The sequence below is a fragment of the Cyprinus carpio genome, chromosome B25, assembly GCF_018340385.1.
Source record: "Cyprinus carpio isolate SPL01 chromosome B25, ASM1834038v1, whole genome shotgun sequence".
In the NCBI taxonomy this organism is placed as follows: Eukaryota; Metazoa; Chordata; class Actinopteri; order Cypriniformes; family Cyprinidae; genus Cyprinus; species Cyprinus carpio.
In genome coordinates this window covers 12,926,481-12,942,437 of record NC_056621.1, presented here as the reverse complement: position 1 = coordinate 12,942,437, position 15,957 = coordinate 12,926,481, and positions in this window count along the sequence as shown.

The following is a 15,957-nucleotide window of genomic DNA, read 5'->3' as shown; positions in this document are numbered from 1 at the left end:
TTCGTATAATTCGTTTTTTGATTTAATATTGAAATCTGAAAAATGAAAAAAACGGCACATTTTTCGTTTTTCAATTGTCCAAACAAAACGAAAAATCAAGAATTCGGCTTCATTTTTTCGTTTTTACGTTCAGGGACAGAAAACGAATAAACAATTTGAATATTCGATCTCTACATGTGGGCGGGAATGAAACGCCCCTCTCCGCTGATTGGTCAAACATTAATAAGAGACCTAAAACATAATAAGAGTCCTCCGCTTCTACGGATTCTTATCATGTTTATTTCTACTACATTTTATCTCTTTCTCTTCATCAAACAGCCAGATTAAAGAATAGCTTGACACAAACCGTACCGAGGAAGAGCCTTTTGGTCCTTTGGCACACCGCCTGTTTTATTACAGGCTAGTATCCACCTATCAAAATCTGACTGGCAAAGCTGTGCGACGCACTGCAGCGCGGGGAGAATGTAGCCTATTGTAGCGAAGCAGACCGCTATCGATTTATGTGAACATGTAGTCATAACTTTTGTTTTAGACAATATGCTGCATTTTGGTCTATGGAGGAACTTAAATAAAATGACAGATATGAAAAGAAATTAGCACATCTATAAATTTTTTCTATTTGCGAGTTTTATTTTCAGATAGAGCACTTTTATACAAATTTAGGAAATCATATGTTGTTATCCCAACTGGCATGGGACTATTTTGTTCAAGTGAGAGTGCTTAGTTTCAGTGATTGTCAATTTAGTGAAATGTGAACAGCGACGTTAAGCATGATGAATTGAAGGTGAAAAACTCATTTGAAGGTTATAAGAACATATCCAAACCCTGAAATAACACTTCGAACAATAAACCAGAGATCAGTGTCAGAAATTTAATTCTTCCCACAAGGGGCACCTGATTTCAGTTTTTGTTTTTTTTTATATTTTTTTTTTTTTTTTTACCTTTTACCTTTTGTATGTCATCTGTAATGTTAAATTCTTACTTCAAAAAAAAAAAAAATAATAATAATATGACAATAGGCTGTTACCAATTAAATCAGTTTTCAGAGATAAAGAACCTGCTTCTGAAGATGCTTTAATAGATGTATTTACAGTTTGATGCTGATCAGACGGCTGTACGTTAATTTACATAGCAATTACAAATGTATAATGAAATAAGATTAATGTTTTATACAACATTTTTAATACAGAAATATGAGCAAAATGAAATGATTTGAAATGAAATAAAATGAAAATGAAACTTGAATTATGAAAGTAATATCACCACTAGGTGGCGGTATTTTATTGTGTTAATAAAGAAGCCTTTTATTCAATCTATTCGTTCAAAATGCTTCATTCATTAATTCAGGAATAAAACAAGTGGTCTGTCTATAATAATTGCTCAGTGAATTGTTTGTCTATAATAAGGGTCTTTCAAAGACTGATTCAGGGAACGATACACCACTCTATGCACACTACTGTGAGTCAGTCACACAGCGGACTCTGTGGGCGTGGGTTGTAGTTGGCAGAGAAAATAACAATTTTCATCAAATGCTATCAGTTAGCTGGCAAACACCCAATATTAATTAAATAAACTCAGCTTATTGTCTAAAAATAACTATGTTCACATAAATTAATAGTGGTCTGCGCTATTGTCTAAAGTAAATCCCCACGCTGCAGTGCACAAAGGTGTGCCAAAGATGTATAGGCTAGTAGGTAGTTGTGAGTGCAGGTGCGAAGTAAATTTAATATTTATGAGATAAACTAATGTTTTTCACTGGTAGGTTGCAGAATTTATGCCTACACAAAAGAAAGCTCTGTAGGCTCTGCCTCTGTATGGTTTGTGTCTAGCCATTCGTTAATCTGGGCTGCGTTTCCCGATAATGATTGATCTTAGACCTTAAGAGCGTTTTCTACGAGTCATTTTACGATCGTTCGCTATTGTTTCACATGCGTTTCCCAAAAATGCACTTAAGGCAATAGCACATAGCCATGCCTTAAGTGCTACTTAGGAGTTAGCGCTAGTCCGTTGTGACAGTGCTGAAATGTCACCTTATAGAATGGTTTGTAACTGTAGTACACGCTCGTTTATTTAAATGTTAAGATAATAATCCTGCGTTCCAGACAACTCAGATATAATAACAATTATATTATATTATTATGGTATAGTGTGTAATATTATATTTTACATAATAATATATACATACATATATATATATATATAGTATAGAGCGCGGAGAGAGAGGCTGAGAGGAGCGGAGTGAGATGAGAGAGAGCGGAGAGAGAGTAGGAGAGAGAGAGGAGAGGAGAGAGATAGATGTCATTATCCAGGTCCAAATACATGGCTGGTTTATTCGTGGCAGGTCAGCGGCGTCATGACAGTTATTTTTTCTCCCCCAGTCTTTGAAGCATATTATCCCTACATATTTTATTCATTTTTTTTGTTCAACATCAATTTAGTTAGATGTATTTCTATTTTTTCTGCCCTTTTTAATTATTTCATTTATGAAAAAAAAACGAGTAACAATGTGTACACTAAAGTACAATCAAATCATTATATTATATCACATTGCACTTGAAATAAAGTAAAAGGTGTAATCTTCCCACTTGTCCTGCAGGTGACCACACTAAATGCTGTTCTTACGATGCACTTAGGGCTTTATTAATACTCCAGAGCACTCATAGATCTACGAGAATGATTCATAAGTGCTACTTACAAGTTTATGACGCTGTTTGAGAAAACAGGTACGTAATATTAAGATCAGTAGTACAATGTTTTTTTATGAGCTTTTGGGAAACGCATTCCTGGCTGTTTGATGAAGAGAAAAGAGATAAAATGTAAGTAGAAATAAAACACGTTAAGAATCCGTAGAAGACGGAGGGACTCTTTTAGTGTATTTTTAGGACATATTATTGATGTTGTAATGTATTGGTGGACAATCAGTGGAGAGGGGGCGGTTTAATTCCCCAGAGCCCCACATGTAGAGATCGATATTCAAGTTGTTTATTATTTCGTTTTCTGTCCCTGAAACGTATAAAAACGAAAAATTGAAGCCGAATTCTTGATTTTTCGTTTTTGTTTGAATGAATGAAAAATGAAAAAGTGGCCATTTTTTTTTTTTTGTTCATTTTTCAGATTTCAATATTAAATTAAAAAACAGAACATTATACGAAGGTACCGGTCCAATATGCGGATCACGTGAAGATTATGTTCATAGTGCTGTTATAAATTTTCTGTAAGTAAACCAATCAAATGTTATTTTGCTAGATTTAATTACGCCACAGAAACATTGGACTATGGAATTGATGTTGGCTAAGGGGCAGTTGCAACGTGGTCGGGGGTTTAAAGGTATGTGAAGGAATTAAAAGACAAAGAAAAAAAAGGTAAAAAATCACTCCTGTCCTGGAGAAGCATTCATGTTTTAATGTTTTAGTTTTTGAGTGCTATTTAAAAAAAAAAAAAAAGAATAACTAATCAGTGTATATGACCATATTAATGCTTTAAAAATGATCATGTTTTTGACATAAAGGTTAATTTTTTTTTTAAATTGAGATACATAATCTGAAAGCTGAATAAATAAGCTTTCCATTGATGTATTGTTCAATATGATACTATTTGGTGCACTATTGGCATGTTGGCAGAGATACTGAAAAACCTAAATTTCAAAAAAAAAAAAAATACAAATATCGAGAAAATCAGAAGGAGAATTGGAAAATCACCTTTAAAGTTGTCCAAATGAAGTCCTTAGCAATGCATATAACTAATCAAAAATTACATTTTGATATATTTATGCTAAGAAATTTACAAAATATCTTCATGGAATATGATATTTGCTTAATATCCTAATGATTCTTGTCATAAAAGACAAAATGGATAATTTTGACCCATACAATGTATTGTTGGCTATTGCTAAAAATATACCTGTGCTACTTATGACTGGTTTTGTGCTTCAGGGTCACATATATATTCATAGTGCACATATAAAGGATACTTAAGACTTTAATATAGCAGCATATTTATTTAACATTATAAGATTCATAAAAAATAATCAGATAAGGAATACAAGGCAGGCTACATGATTTTGCATAGTGATTATATAGATAAATATACAGCAAGGGCTCATAACTTATACAAAAATAAAAATATATCAAATTAACAAACAAAAACAATCACAAAAAATCTTGCACAGCTCAATGTCCTTCCCGCCGTCACTGTGGCAGAGGTACAAGGACTTAGTAGGTACCCAGGCAGAGGGACTTGACGAGCAATGTTCATGGGCAAAATAAGCCAAGACCTCCCCCTCTGATCATTCCCTACACCAGTTCTCATCGATCTGGCTGGTCAAAAAAATGATGATGTCGCCCTCCTTAAAGCCCAGGCTCGCGCCCTGTTTTCTTTCTCTTCTGGCTGGAACAACTGTAAAGGTGCCTGACAACATTAGGCTGAGAGTCCAAAGGGGGGGCCGTTATCACTAGCACACAGGAAGAAAAATGCATTTTATTTATACAGTGGCTTATACAAGGTTAATGTCACTTTAAAGAAAAAAAAAAAAAAAAAAAAAACTTACTGTTGCTGGTTGGCTTGTCTGACATTTGAGCTTTAATGGTGGACTTGTGTTAGGAGGGTGAACAAACAACTGGTGCATCTGGTATGAAAGATGGGAGACATTAGTACGCAAAGCAAGCTGTGGAATACTTCACATGCTTACCTTATAAAAGAGCCTGATGTAATATGTCTCCTACTTTTACATATGACTTACATTTTTTGACTCCAAGCTTCAGTAACCCTGCATGTATCTGTAGTACATGAATACCGCAATTCAGGCTATCATAGAATTCAGAAACGCTCTTTTACACAGGTTCTGTTTATATGTAAGCAAAGGACTTAGATATTCAAATGCCATGAGGAACTGCCCGGATGAGCATGTGGACAACAAAATCCCATAAATCATCCGTGTCATTCAACACAGTGCTGGCAACTGAGTTTATATGGCAAGTTTCCTTGTTGGGAGGTTGATTGCTTTGCTGTCTGTTATCCTGTATAGAGTTGAAAAAAGAACCTCTCACATTAAATGAATACCAATAAAAGGAGAGAAAACTAAGTACAGTGCTTAAATCTGATTCTAACCTGCTCTTCAAACTAACTACTCCCTGAGATTTTCTAGAATCTGGTGTTACTGGCGGTGGTATTCCATGTACTTCCTCTAAAAGACCTGGAGGTGTGCAGCCTCCGTTGTCCTAAACAAAACAAAAATGTCACCAAAAATCAAACGATTTATTTATGTCGGTGAAAAATGTTCAAAAATATAAACTAAACAAGCCAAACAAATAATAAAATTATTTATATGAATATAAACACTAACTTACCATCTCTCTCCTAGGAGAGTAAACAATGCTTCTCTCAGGACCAGGTCTGTTTTGGATTCTTCAACGTTTCGAATGCTTTCGTAAATCCTTGCAGAGTCTGCAATCTTGGCCTTTAACACCTTATTCTTGTACACTCCCAATGCTAGAAGACCGGCCGAGACCTTCAAGTTTTTCCCTCAGAGGCTACTAGATAACCAGAAAAAGAAGAAAAGTTAATGGGTATGTCTTAATAATATTCACAACAAAATACATTGTATTTTCACTTTAAATGCTCGAAGACATACAAAACCTAAGAGTCCAACAATAAGACATCTCCTACGAGTCAACACGAATAACGCACACGATAGTAAATCTGATTTCACATCATTTGCAATCCATGAATTGGGAGATATGGGGTCAGAAATGTTTTTCTTTCTTTCTTTTTCCAGAAATGTAATTGCTGTTATATTCATAAGGATTTTGTTAAATTGCATTCAAAAGGGGTTGCCAAATGACAGAAAAGCACCGCACCGCACGAATAGTAAAGACTTATACTTGTTAGAAAAATATATATATTTATTGTGAACACATGCAGTTTCTTTTTTTGAACTTTTATATTCATCAAAGAATCAAAGTAAAAATTATCACAGGTTTAAGCAGCACAACAGTTTTAACACGTGTATCAAATCAGCATATTGAATGATGTGCTAATGGATCATGTGACACTGCAACCTGGAGTAATTTGACAGAAGGACTGGAGGTAAAATGCAGCCCTGCCATCACAGAAATAAATTGTATTTTAAAGTATAGATCTAAAATGAGGAAAGGCCAATCTTAGAAATGCCGCAACTAAATCTTTTCAAATGCTAACATTTTTTTCTCTGGGATTTTCGATCACCAATGATATACCAGCCATTGATTGAACAGTACGAGAACCTCCATTAAAAAACATTAACAAATTCTTACGGATTGCCAACACTATTGTACGGCAGTGTATGACGTACAAAGCCCATTTACAACATACAGACTTGAACCGCAATTTTCCTTGCAGCTCTTTGTGCGGCAGTTGGACTAGCAGAGGTTCAGATGCAGGTTCGTTTCACTGCGGACAGTCCATGCATTCGTTTTCTGCCTGGGCTCTGCTTGGCTTTCAGCGTACGCCTCTGGCCGCCCTGTACCGCATGTTCAGTATGGAGAGGCACCTCGCTAGCAATTGGTAGTACTAGACTGGTAGTGTGATATTGTTTCTGAAAGCAGATAAATAAAAATACCCAGGGGTGTTCTTATTTGTCCACTTAGAACATCCCAAAACGCAGACTGAGCTCCAAGCTCATTGGCCATATGCGCTCCTCCTGCAATCTCACCCATGAATGCCCCTGCCTGAGGATGATTCCCACAGCCATCATCCTGCCCACTCCTGAGGGGATTTATAATGGACGAACGGTACTTGAGCATGACTGACTTTGCATGACTCTGTGTATCTTTCGTCAACAAAACAATGAAAAAGAGAATACATGCAAATATAGAAAATTAAATATTGTACACAATTAGTGAGAATGATATCTTAGATATATATCAACATTATAACAAACAATAAAGCCTATATTAGTAAATACTTATCTTATAATCCCATATATATTACTAATAATACCTGGTGTGGCTGAAGGTTTATCTCCTATAATTTTTGGAACACAGGTCGAGATAATCATGTTGGTGGGCTATATCAGTGCAGCTTTCTTTCGAAATAATAGAAAAACAAAAAAGCGTGGGGGGGGGGGTTGGCAGGGATCGTTAAAACTGGTTCCGCTCGTTTCTCGTTTTCGCCTGAGATTGCTATTTCTACCACGCGCTCCAGGATTTAAGAGACTTCTTCCTCATTCTCAGTTGTCGTCACAATCGCCCAAATCGAATGCTCCAGCCTGGATCTTTCAGAACCATTTAGCAGTGCTGGAAGCGATAATCAAAGAGGGGAGGGAAAAAATTAATAATCACTTACTGAGTATGAGTGGCTGAAAAAAAACTGTATTGGCAATAATTTTATTCTCATTTCACACAAAGCAAGATTCAGATGATGATCATTTAGAATATTTTTGACTAATTATATTTTTCATACGATTACACACTTTTAAGGCAATACAGAAAGTGAGTCATAATAACTTACCCCATTACATGTTTATCTGTGAACTCTCTAATCACAATATGATAAAACGAGATAGGCTAATCTGTGATCACAGACAGATCCAATGTCTACAACAGTTACACAAACCAAAACCCGAATTCCACAAGGCCTCTTCGCTGCCATTTTTACATCACATGTGTTATAACGGAGTGCATTGACTGTTTCCCTGCAGGCTTCATCAGCCAAACTGTTTCATGAAGGTCAGAGTTGTTTTGGTCTGCAATTCTTCCACACCAGCTAATAGGAGTTCTATGTGCAGCGCATGTAATAGATCGTAAGAATGTCGACAGCTCAACTCTGTGTACAGTAGCGTCTAGCAACTTGTTAAGTAACATACATTGTAGACATAGAGTGGCATTGGGGACGCCTAGAACATGCTGTAATATTATAGAAAACCCTCCCAGTTAGTCAATGATCATACGGCTGATATTAGAAATTCCTGGGTCTTTATCCTACACGAATAACTTTGACTATGAACAAAACAACAGGCTAGCAGATAGTAAGAGGACTACTTTGGACTCGCAGAAGACAGACAACACCATGTGTCCCCATGGTTCGTGTGTCTCACAGTCTAGTTTTGCATTTAGCACATTCAAGCCTTCACAACCGCTCAGAAACACAGGTGATAAGCACATGTCTGATTAGCATAATGTGGCATGCTGATAAGCACGTTTCTAGTGTGGAACTACAGCAGCTTCAACAGCTTTCTACCTGATATACCAGGAAACACAAACACTTCGCCAGCATAAAATCTAAAGTGCTCCTGGAGTTTTTAGACGGGTGTGGGCCATCACTCATCAATCTATAACTGTGGGTGCATCACTAGCAGTATGCGTGCACACGCACGTTTGGGGCTTCAGGTGTCGCTAGATCTGGCGAACGGACGAAGAGGTTGCGACAACGAAGATGAGGAAAAGTCTGATTTAATATCCCGTAATCGGTTCGTTCTTGTACACTGAGTCGTTCTCAAAGAATCTGTTCGATAGAAGGAATTGCCATGGCATCATCGGCGTGGTTCATGTCACGGCACCATCTCGCTACCAATTTGAACGATACATAATTTGAGGGGGGGGGGGTGTTGTATATTGAACAATATGAAATCGCCAGTATTGTTAATGCATAGCGACATTCGAATATTGCTTCATTCACAACGCGACAATGGGTAATTTATTCTTTATAGTTTATACAGTACTAACTGGTTACATCGCATGCAAAAACGTATTGGTATTTTTTATTAAAAATCCGCAAGCCTTTGATAAGAAAAGACCATCTGTTTTTGTATGTGCCACAGTAGTAAACAAAATATCACTGTCTGATAATATGTATCTCGTTCGTCGAGACAGTTCGTGATTCATTGAATCGATGAGCTTTTCACATCGAGAATCATACAGACTAGAATCTCATGTGTTGGTTCCACACTAAATCGATTGATCTCGTCACTGGAAAAGAAAACTAACGACCAAAAGATGCAGTTTCATGTCACGAAGTCCGCACAGTTGCCTGCACGCAGCCAACAACGCAGTACATCAGAAAAGTAAAAGACATTCCTTTAAAGATCACATTAAAGCGCTTAGGTTATGGTTAGGTAACTCGTTGGTGAGGCTCTCATTTTACAGAAATACACTTAGATCCTTAACATAAATCTTGTCCCTGCATCAGTGACCGACAAAGCCAAAGCTTTCCGATATTACCCTGCCTCGCTTTGTGTGAAACTGTATTACTGGTCAGTACCGTCCGGCCACTGACATTTTAGTCACGCGACTCGTCCTCAAATGGATTCACATGGTTAACAATCATTGTCGGGATGGCTGCGTCTGTGTACTAATCAGACAGAAGTCAAACCAATAAGTATCTGAAAACGAAATGAGCCCTGGCGTCTGATTTGTTGTGTTGATTTTTTCAGGGCCAGGATGTATCATATACTATACTATCGTCAACATTGCGTACTCCACCTCTTCCTCTGTAAGTCGTTATGTCACTGTTTAGTGTTATTGTGTGCACCTTGGAGTTACATGCTCCGTCGATTTTGATTGGTGGGCTGTTCTTCGGACTGATCCCCAGCTGTGGCTGTCCTAAGGTCACTCATTCTGTACAGGAGTGACGATGTGGTTGTACTACTGCACAGTTTCAGCAGAAGGACCGATACATGGGGACCGGGTTTGAAGACCTGGTAGGAGCTAGCGTTAGCCTACATAAAGCCTTAATATTTCTGAAAGTTTCGCATAAATACACTAGCCTTTAGGAAAAACCGGGGCTAAGTTATCACGTTTTCCAACTCCAGGTCTTTTTTTCTCTGGATTAGTTTTTATATGAAAGTCAGCGATTCCATCTGTATAGGCACCTATTTTTTAAAGTCTTAAACGTATATAAAAATAGCTTCTGTACCCTTAAAGGGAATACTATGTTTTCTTGAATACCTAAAATTAATAGTAGTTGGGGCATGTATGTCACCGAAGTATGGGGTTAAGTGTCAACAATTGGCAGTAAACAGCACGGGAGTCATTGTTCAGCTAAATTAAAGTGATTTAAGTGTAGTGAAAATTGTTTTAAACAGCACACAATTGTACATGATAATGTAAAACAACAACAAAAAAACAGTTTTCTCATCTACACAATATTGTAACTTATTAAAACTGTAATACATTTATATCATACTCAATACAAAGTCCATGTAAGACAAATAATTTTACATATTTTTCGAGTAAGGTATGGCTTGTTAAGCATGGCTCAACCATCCAGAGCTGCACTCTTTGTTTAATCGTAATATCCAAAATATCAGCTGACAACAGCAATATGTGAAATTTCACACAGTTTAAACATAAACTATTTACATATAATTTTCAAAACTGTAATTTTACATTCCTGTGATGGCAAAGGTGAATTTTTCAGCAGCCATCAGCAAGAATGCATTAAAATTGTTTTAAAGTGTCAGTAAATTGTTTTCAAATATAGTTACAGTATTGAACTTTTCTAATCAGCAAAGAATCCTGAAAAAATCCACAAAGGCAGCACGACTCTTTCACATTGACCCACAACTTTGACAACGTGCCCCACTATGACATGTATGAAAATACCCTTGTCGCATGTAAATTGCCATACAGTTGTCTATCCAACAACTACAGCAAAAATAAGAATGGCAATTGGATTTGTGCACATTCATTCATATTTGATTGAGTGGTTGAAATCTGTAAACACATGCTGTTGAAGGATTTTATTGAGACAATACAAGGTTCCAGTAATTCTCAGTAAGCAGTGGAGGTGGTTGTTCTGGGACTTGTTCGCCAGCAGAATACAGCTCATGTTTTCCATCCAAGTCTTTGCTGCTCTTTATAAACCACCTCTCCATTCTAAATATCATTCATATCGTGAATGTTAAGTATCAAGATCTTAATGAATGCCCCCCCAATGAGTTATTAGTATTTACATCATAAACTCTCTTCATAATCTATGAAATTCTTCCGGAACATGGATGGCATGGTCCCTTTATTTGCATATCCCTGGCCTCCTGTCAAGGCCAGTGTTCCGTTACCCCCACCTGCGAACAATAAACAAATGGCATCATTATGTCCCTAGTTTTGCTGTTATCTCCTGTAACACCTGTAGTAATGATGCATAATCATGCATTACATTTCTAAAGTTTATCCATGTCCTTGAATCTGCATTTTGCCCCTGCATTTCTCTTCTCCACCGGAACTTGATGACGTACCAGACGGCCCTCATAGGCTAGCGTACGTGCAGCGGCTGAACTCGTCCCGTCATAATCCACCAGCCTTCACATCTGCTCCTGACAGATAGGTACCTATAAAGAGAAATTAACTAACTGGTTTCACTGTTTTCAGAGTAAATCCACCGTGCAGTTTTAGAGGCCTTTATAGACAGATTGAAAAACAAACTTGAATTCAAATGCTATGGTGACACAATTGGCAGTCAAATTTAATTAAATTTTCGCGTAAATGTCATTGTCATTTTGTCACAGAACTGGTCATATCTGTGTTTTTTTTTCTTTTTTATAACATTAAATTAACAGGCAGAGTCGCATAGTAAATATACCACACATATCTCAAAACTTTACAATTTTGTATATAATTCAATAGATATATATCTATATAATTTCTCTCTATCTCTCGCTTATATATTATAATATTACTTAAATGTATTTGCTGCTTAACAGTGAAATCATTCGTCCTGGCTTCAGAACGCTCTAAATTCGCGTTTGCCCGTGACGTCACTGGCCTAAGATTCTTATTTTTAATTGTCGGTTAATAGAGCCTCATTTTTAATATAGAGTTTGTATATAATAGTTGCATCTAATATTTCTAATTTAATATAGTTACTGTATAATTTTTAGAATTATCAAATATTTGTATATACCATTTTTTCAATATAAATTACATTGTGTCTGAGGTCTCTATAATGTTATCTATGGACACTCCTACCTGCGCAGAACACTAATGTCCCCCGTCTGTAAGTCAGTCAAAAGTACATCATAATTTGCAGTTATCCCTGTATTCCAAGAAAGAAATATTTATTTACCTTGTTCATATCACGAAAGTCGCATCAGGAATTGATAAATGCAGTTAATATAGCTAGTATATATACTAAATATTAACCAGGAACCTCTGAACTCCACTTTTTTCCACTGGTCTGTACACAGCCACCTGCTCTGAATGGTCACGTCCCTGATGTCCAAAACTTGGTGTTCGCCTGGAAGGTTAGAAACCAGCTCTTTGGACAAAACAGACAATTATTATATAATTTTTTTTACTCAACAGCAATAAGCTTTAGAGGTGCACACATATGTCGGTCGAGGGCAAAGAAGCATTTGGTGGGTAATCCCCTGGGGAGGAGGCGTTTCTCCTTATACTAGACAGTATATGATCGAATTGGACATACATGACGATTCTGTCATCTCTGTCAGTTGTCATTTCCTCACGTGTTGGTCTGATCAATGACACAATAATTGGTAAACTGCGTAATGTTCTTACAAGTCTCGACACAAGGTTCATTTTTATCTATCTACTGTAAGTGTAAAGAGTGCACTAGCGCTTTAGACATCTAACTGGTTGCCTACAAGCCATCCGCAAAACTTCCGTTACACAAAACTGCCCAGTATATTAATCATTTTTCATCTCACAAGAAAACGGGTCGACATATACCTCACAGCCTCGATGGATTCTGCCACACTGGGGAAAAAAAGGAGGCCGGGGGGGGGGGGACGGTGGGCGGCATGTATCCGTCCAGTGAACCATGGGCAGGAGTCGGCAGAGAAGCTTCTCTAACTCGACGATCAACACAGCTCCCATCTACTTCTGACGGACTTAGTGCGTAGGCACAGATTTCTGCATATGTAGAATTATATTGAACGCCCTTATATAGTACTCAGCCTAAAGTTATCTCTGCTTTAAATCCCATCGCACCTTATAAAAGTGGGTACATCTGCATTGTCAATCGCAGTGATTTAAAAATGCATTCCTGGGCGCGTGTCCATTAGAGGGCACCGAGTGGACTACATAGCGTCTTTCAGAGGCATTGTTAATTCATGGACACATCCACCCTGCTTATTTATTATCAATGATTGTTACCATGCATTGCTAATTACCGTTGCAGGTAAGCGCCGATTTAATAGTTAGACATGAAGATTGGGTAAGGCAAATGTTAAATGATGTCGGCGCAAAAATCCTGTTAGAGAGTCGGTGGGAGTTCATTTAACACTGGAAGAGTTGGTACAGACTTTAACCCAGCCTGATGGTTAAACCGTGCGTGCGTATAAGGGGCCAGCGCGTACAAAGATGTGCGGCATTATTTGACCAGCTTTGGCCCCAGAACTCCCTTTGACATGAAGACATTCTGGAAATACATCATTCATGTCCAGCCACCTGCATCATGGAAAGCGTGCTGTGCGGACCGGCCGTGGGGTGACATACAACTATTGGACTTCACCGTGACAGGATGCGCACACGTCCCCATTGGAGCTAGGGTGGTGTGTGCTCGCCATTTGCAGCGCCATGACTCGGGGGCGGGAGGGACTGACACGTTCTGTCGATAACCGACTGAGACGTATGCAAAATGAAATTCAATCATGCATCTTATCTTATCGAAGAAGATAATACATTAAGGCTGAATCACTTACCTGCATGATAAATGCATCAGTGTGAATTGGATCCCAACCCTTCTGTCAGAAGCACTTGGGAATGATTTAGTTATACAAAAACAGTCATGAGTTTCTAAAAGACCCTTTGTGACGGGGGTGTGTAACCAGGCGATCTTGTTAGTGACGTAATCCCCGACTGTACGGGTTCTTCTCTTGTAAGTTAAAATGAAAGCGCAACAGTGAGATGGATGATGTTTTTCCGCAGGTTTTTGATAACTGCAGACAGTTCTGTGATGGATGGTTTACAATTCACAGCAACAAATAAACCCGGAATAAGCACAGAAAAAAATCAATGTCTCATGACAATCCCTAGGTGCAGTTTGTTTTAGTTTGCGTGCTCCTGGTTGCAAACATTCATCGGGGTAGGATAGTCAAAACCTGCGTGAGAATGGTTTTGCTGTAAGATTGCCTTATTGTTTCAATCAAATGTGAGACTTGGTTAGTGTAAAATTTAGGCTTACAGACTCATACTTTGTCGTTCTTCCAATCGGTGACAGGTGGTCTGGTTTGCCAGCGTGGTTTTTTATGACAAGAAAACAGTTCAATACTGCTGAACATGGTTTTTAGTTTGATTTTTAAACAAGGGCGACATGGTTACCGGTGTAATAACGCATGGGGGTAGCAATCCTTGCTGCCTGTCTCAACCAGAGGGACTATGAGGTCACACCTGCAGGACAATTTGTGAGGTGTTGTTAACACTAACTGGGGGCTAGATACGCAGGGGATTGGGTTTTGAAGCTGGGGGAACATCAAACTGTTCTTGATGGTGCGAAAACGGGGGGGAACATCAGCTGGTCGAAAGACATGGTGAGATACGTGGCAGATGTTTAACTGCACTGAACTTACCACCTTGCTTATGGTCAGAGGGTAAAGTAGGGAGGGACGTCATAGGTGGTGGGGCGGTGTGGATAAGAGGGGGGGGGGGGGGGGGGGGCTTGGAGGCAGGGTGGTTGTGGGGGGGGGGGGGGGAGGGGGAGGATATCCTCGCGATCATCCACAAATTCTGGAGTGGCACATGATTCCTGTGTCTCCGTTGGCTGTTGGCCGACGTGCTGAAGGGTGGGGGCCTTATGCGAGGCCGAAGAGAATCCTCCGATGAAACTGCAAGGTTCAGCCCAGTCTCCTAAGGAAATAGTCTAAAAGCGATTCCAAAAATGACGTGGAACGCACCATATGGCCGTGAGAGTCAACAGGCACACGGAATTGATCATTTGGAATGAATATTAAATTTTGAGCCTATTTCCTAATTCTTCGATTTTTGTTGTTATATTTATCTTTTATATATGTTTGAATTGCCATAACAATGTATTTTGTCCTGATCAATATTTGCCAGACGTCCCCCAAGTACCACTGTGGACCCCCAAGGGATAAAAAAATACCCCCTGTTTGAAGACCACTATCAAATTAATTTGAATTGGACAGGCGGGAGAGGGGGGTGGTTTGTTGGGTACCTCTGTCCATGCCACGGTAACAAACTGAAATGCCCCATTGTTGTATTGTGTGGCGCTCCTATGTCTTGGTTATCCTTTCCTCCTGTTGTTCAGAAAGCACAGATATGAGCACATTGTGGATGGTTTTATCACGAAACAGTCCCCCATTAGAAATAATAACCTGTGCTACGTTAAGGCTTCTTTGCAACGTCTCTTTTCACATAGCACCTGTTAGATAAAAAGACACACAACAACAGCATCTGTAAACAAAGGATTTTGCGTGCCTTCACAGAGGGAGGAGTTGCTTTGCATTTATAAACAGACTTTTGTGGACTTCCTCTGTGAATGTAGAGAATCTTGGACATGACATCTTCCTGCAGTGCCTTCAGATTAAAGACACAAAGGCCAGTCAACCAGCACAATCTGCAAAGATGTTCACAAATGAAGACTCTCAGATTTGACAGTGCATAATAGATTAGTGGTGTTTAAGCATTGAATGATTTTAAGATGTTCTTTAATTTGACTTCTGAGCATCAAGATCCAATCAAGTCTGGCCTGTGAAAAGTAGCTTCCGGTCAAACAGTTTCCGTCTGCTTCCTGTAATTTCCGCCCTCCGCTCATGTGATTATTGTAAGGTTTTTCTGATAATTGAATAAAAATTTATTTGACAAAAAAAAAAATTAATTAAATTTTGCGTAAATTGTCATTGTCAGTTGTCACAGATACTGTCATATCTGTGATTTTTTTTTTTTTTACATTTAAATTAAAAGGCAGAGCAAGAAATATTACCACAATATCTAAAAACTTTACAATTTGTATATATTCATATATATAATATATATAATTCTCCTCTAGTCTCTCTCTATTATATCT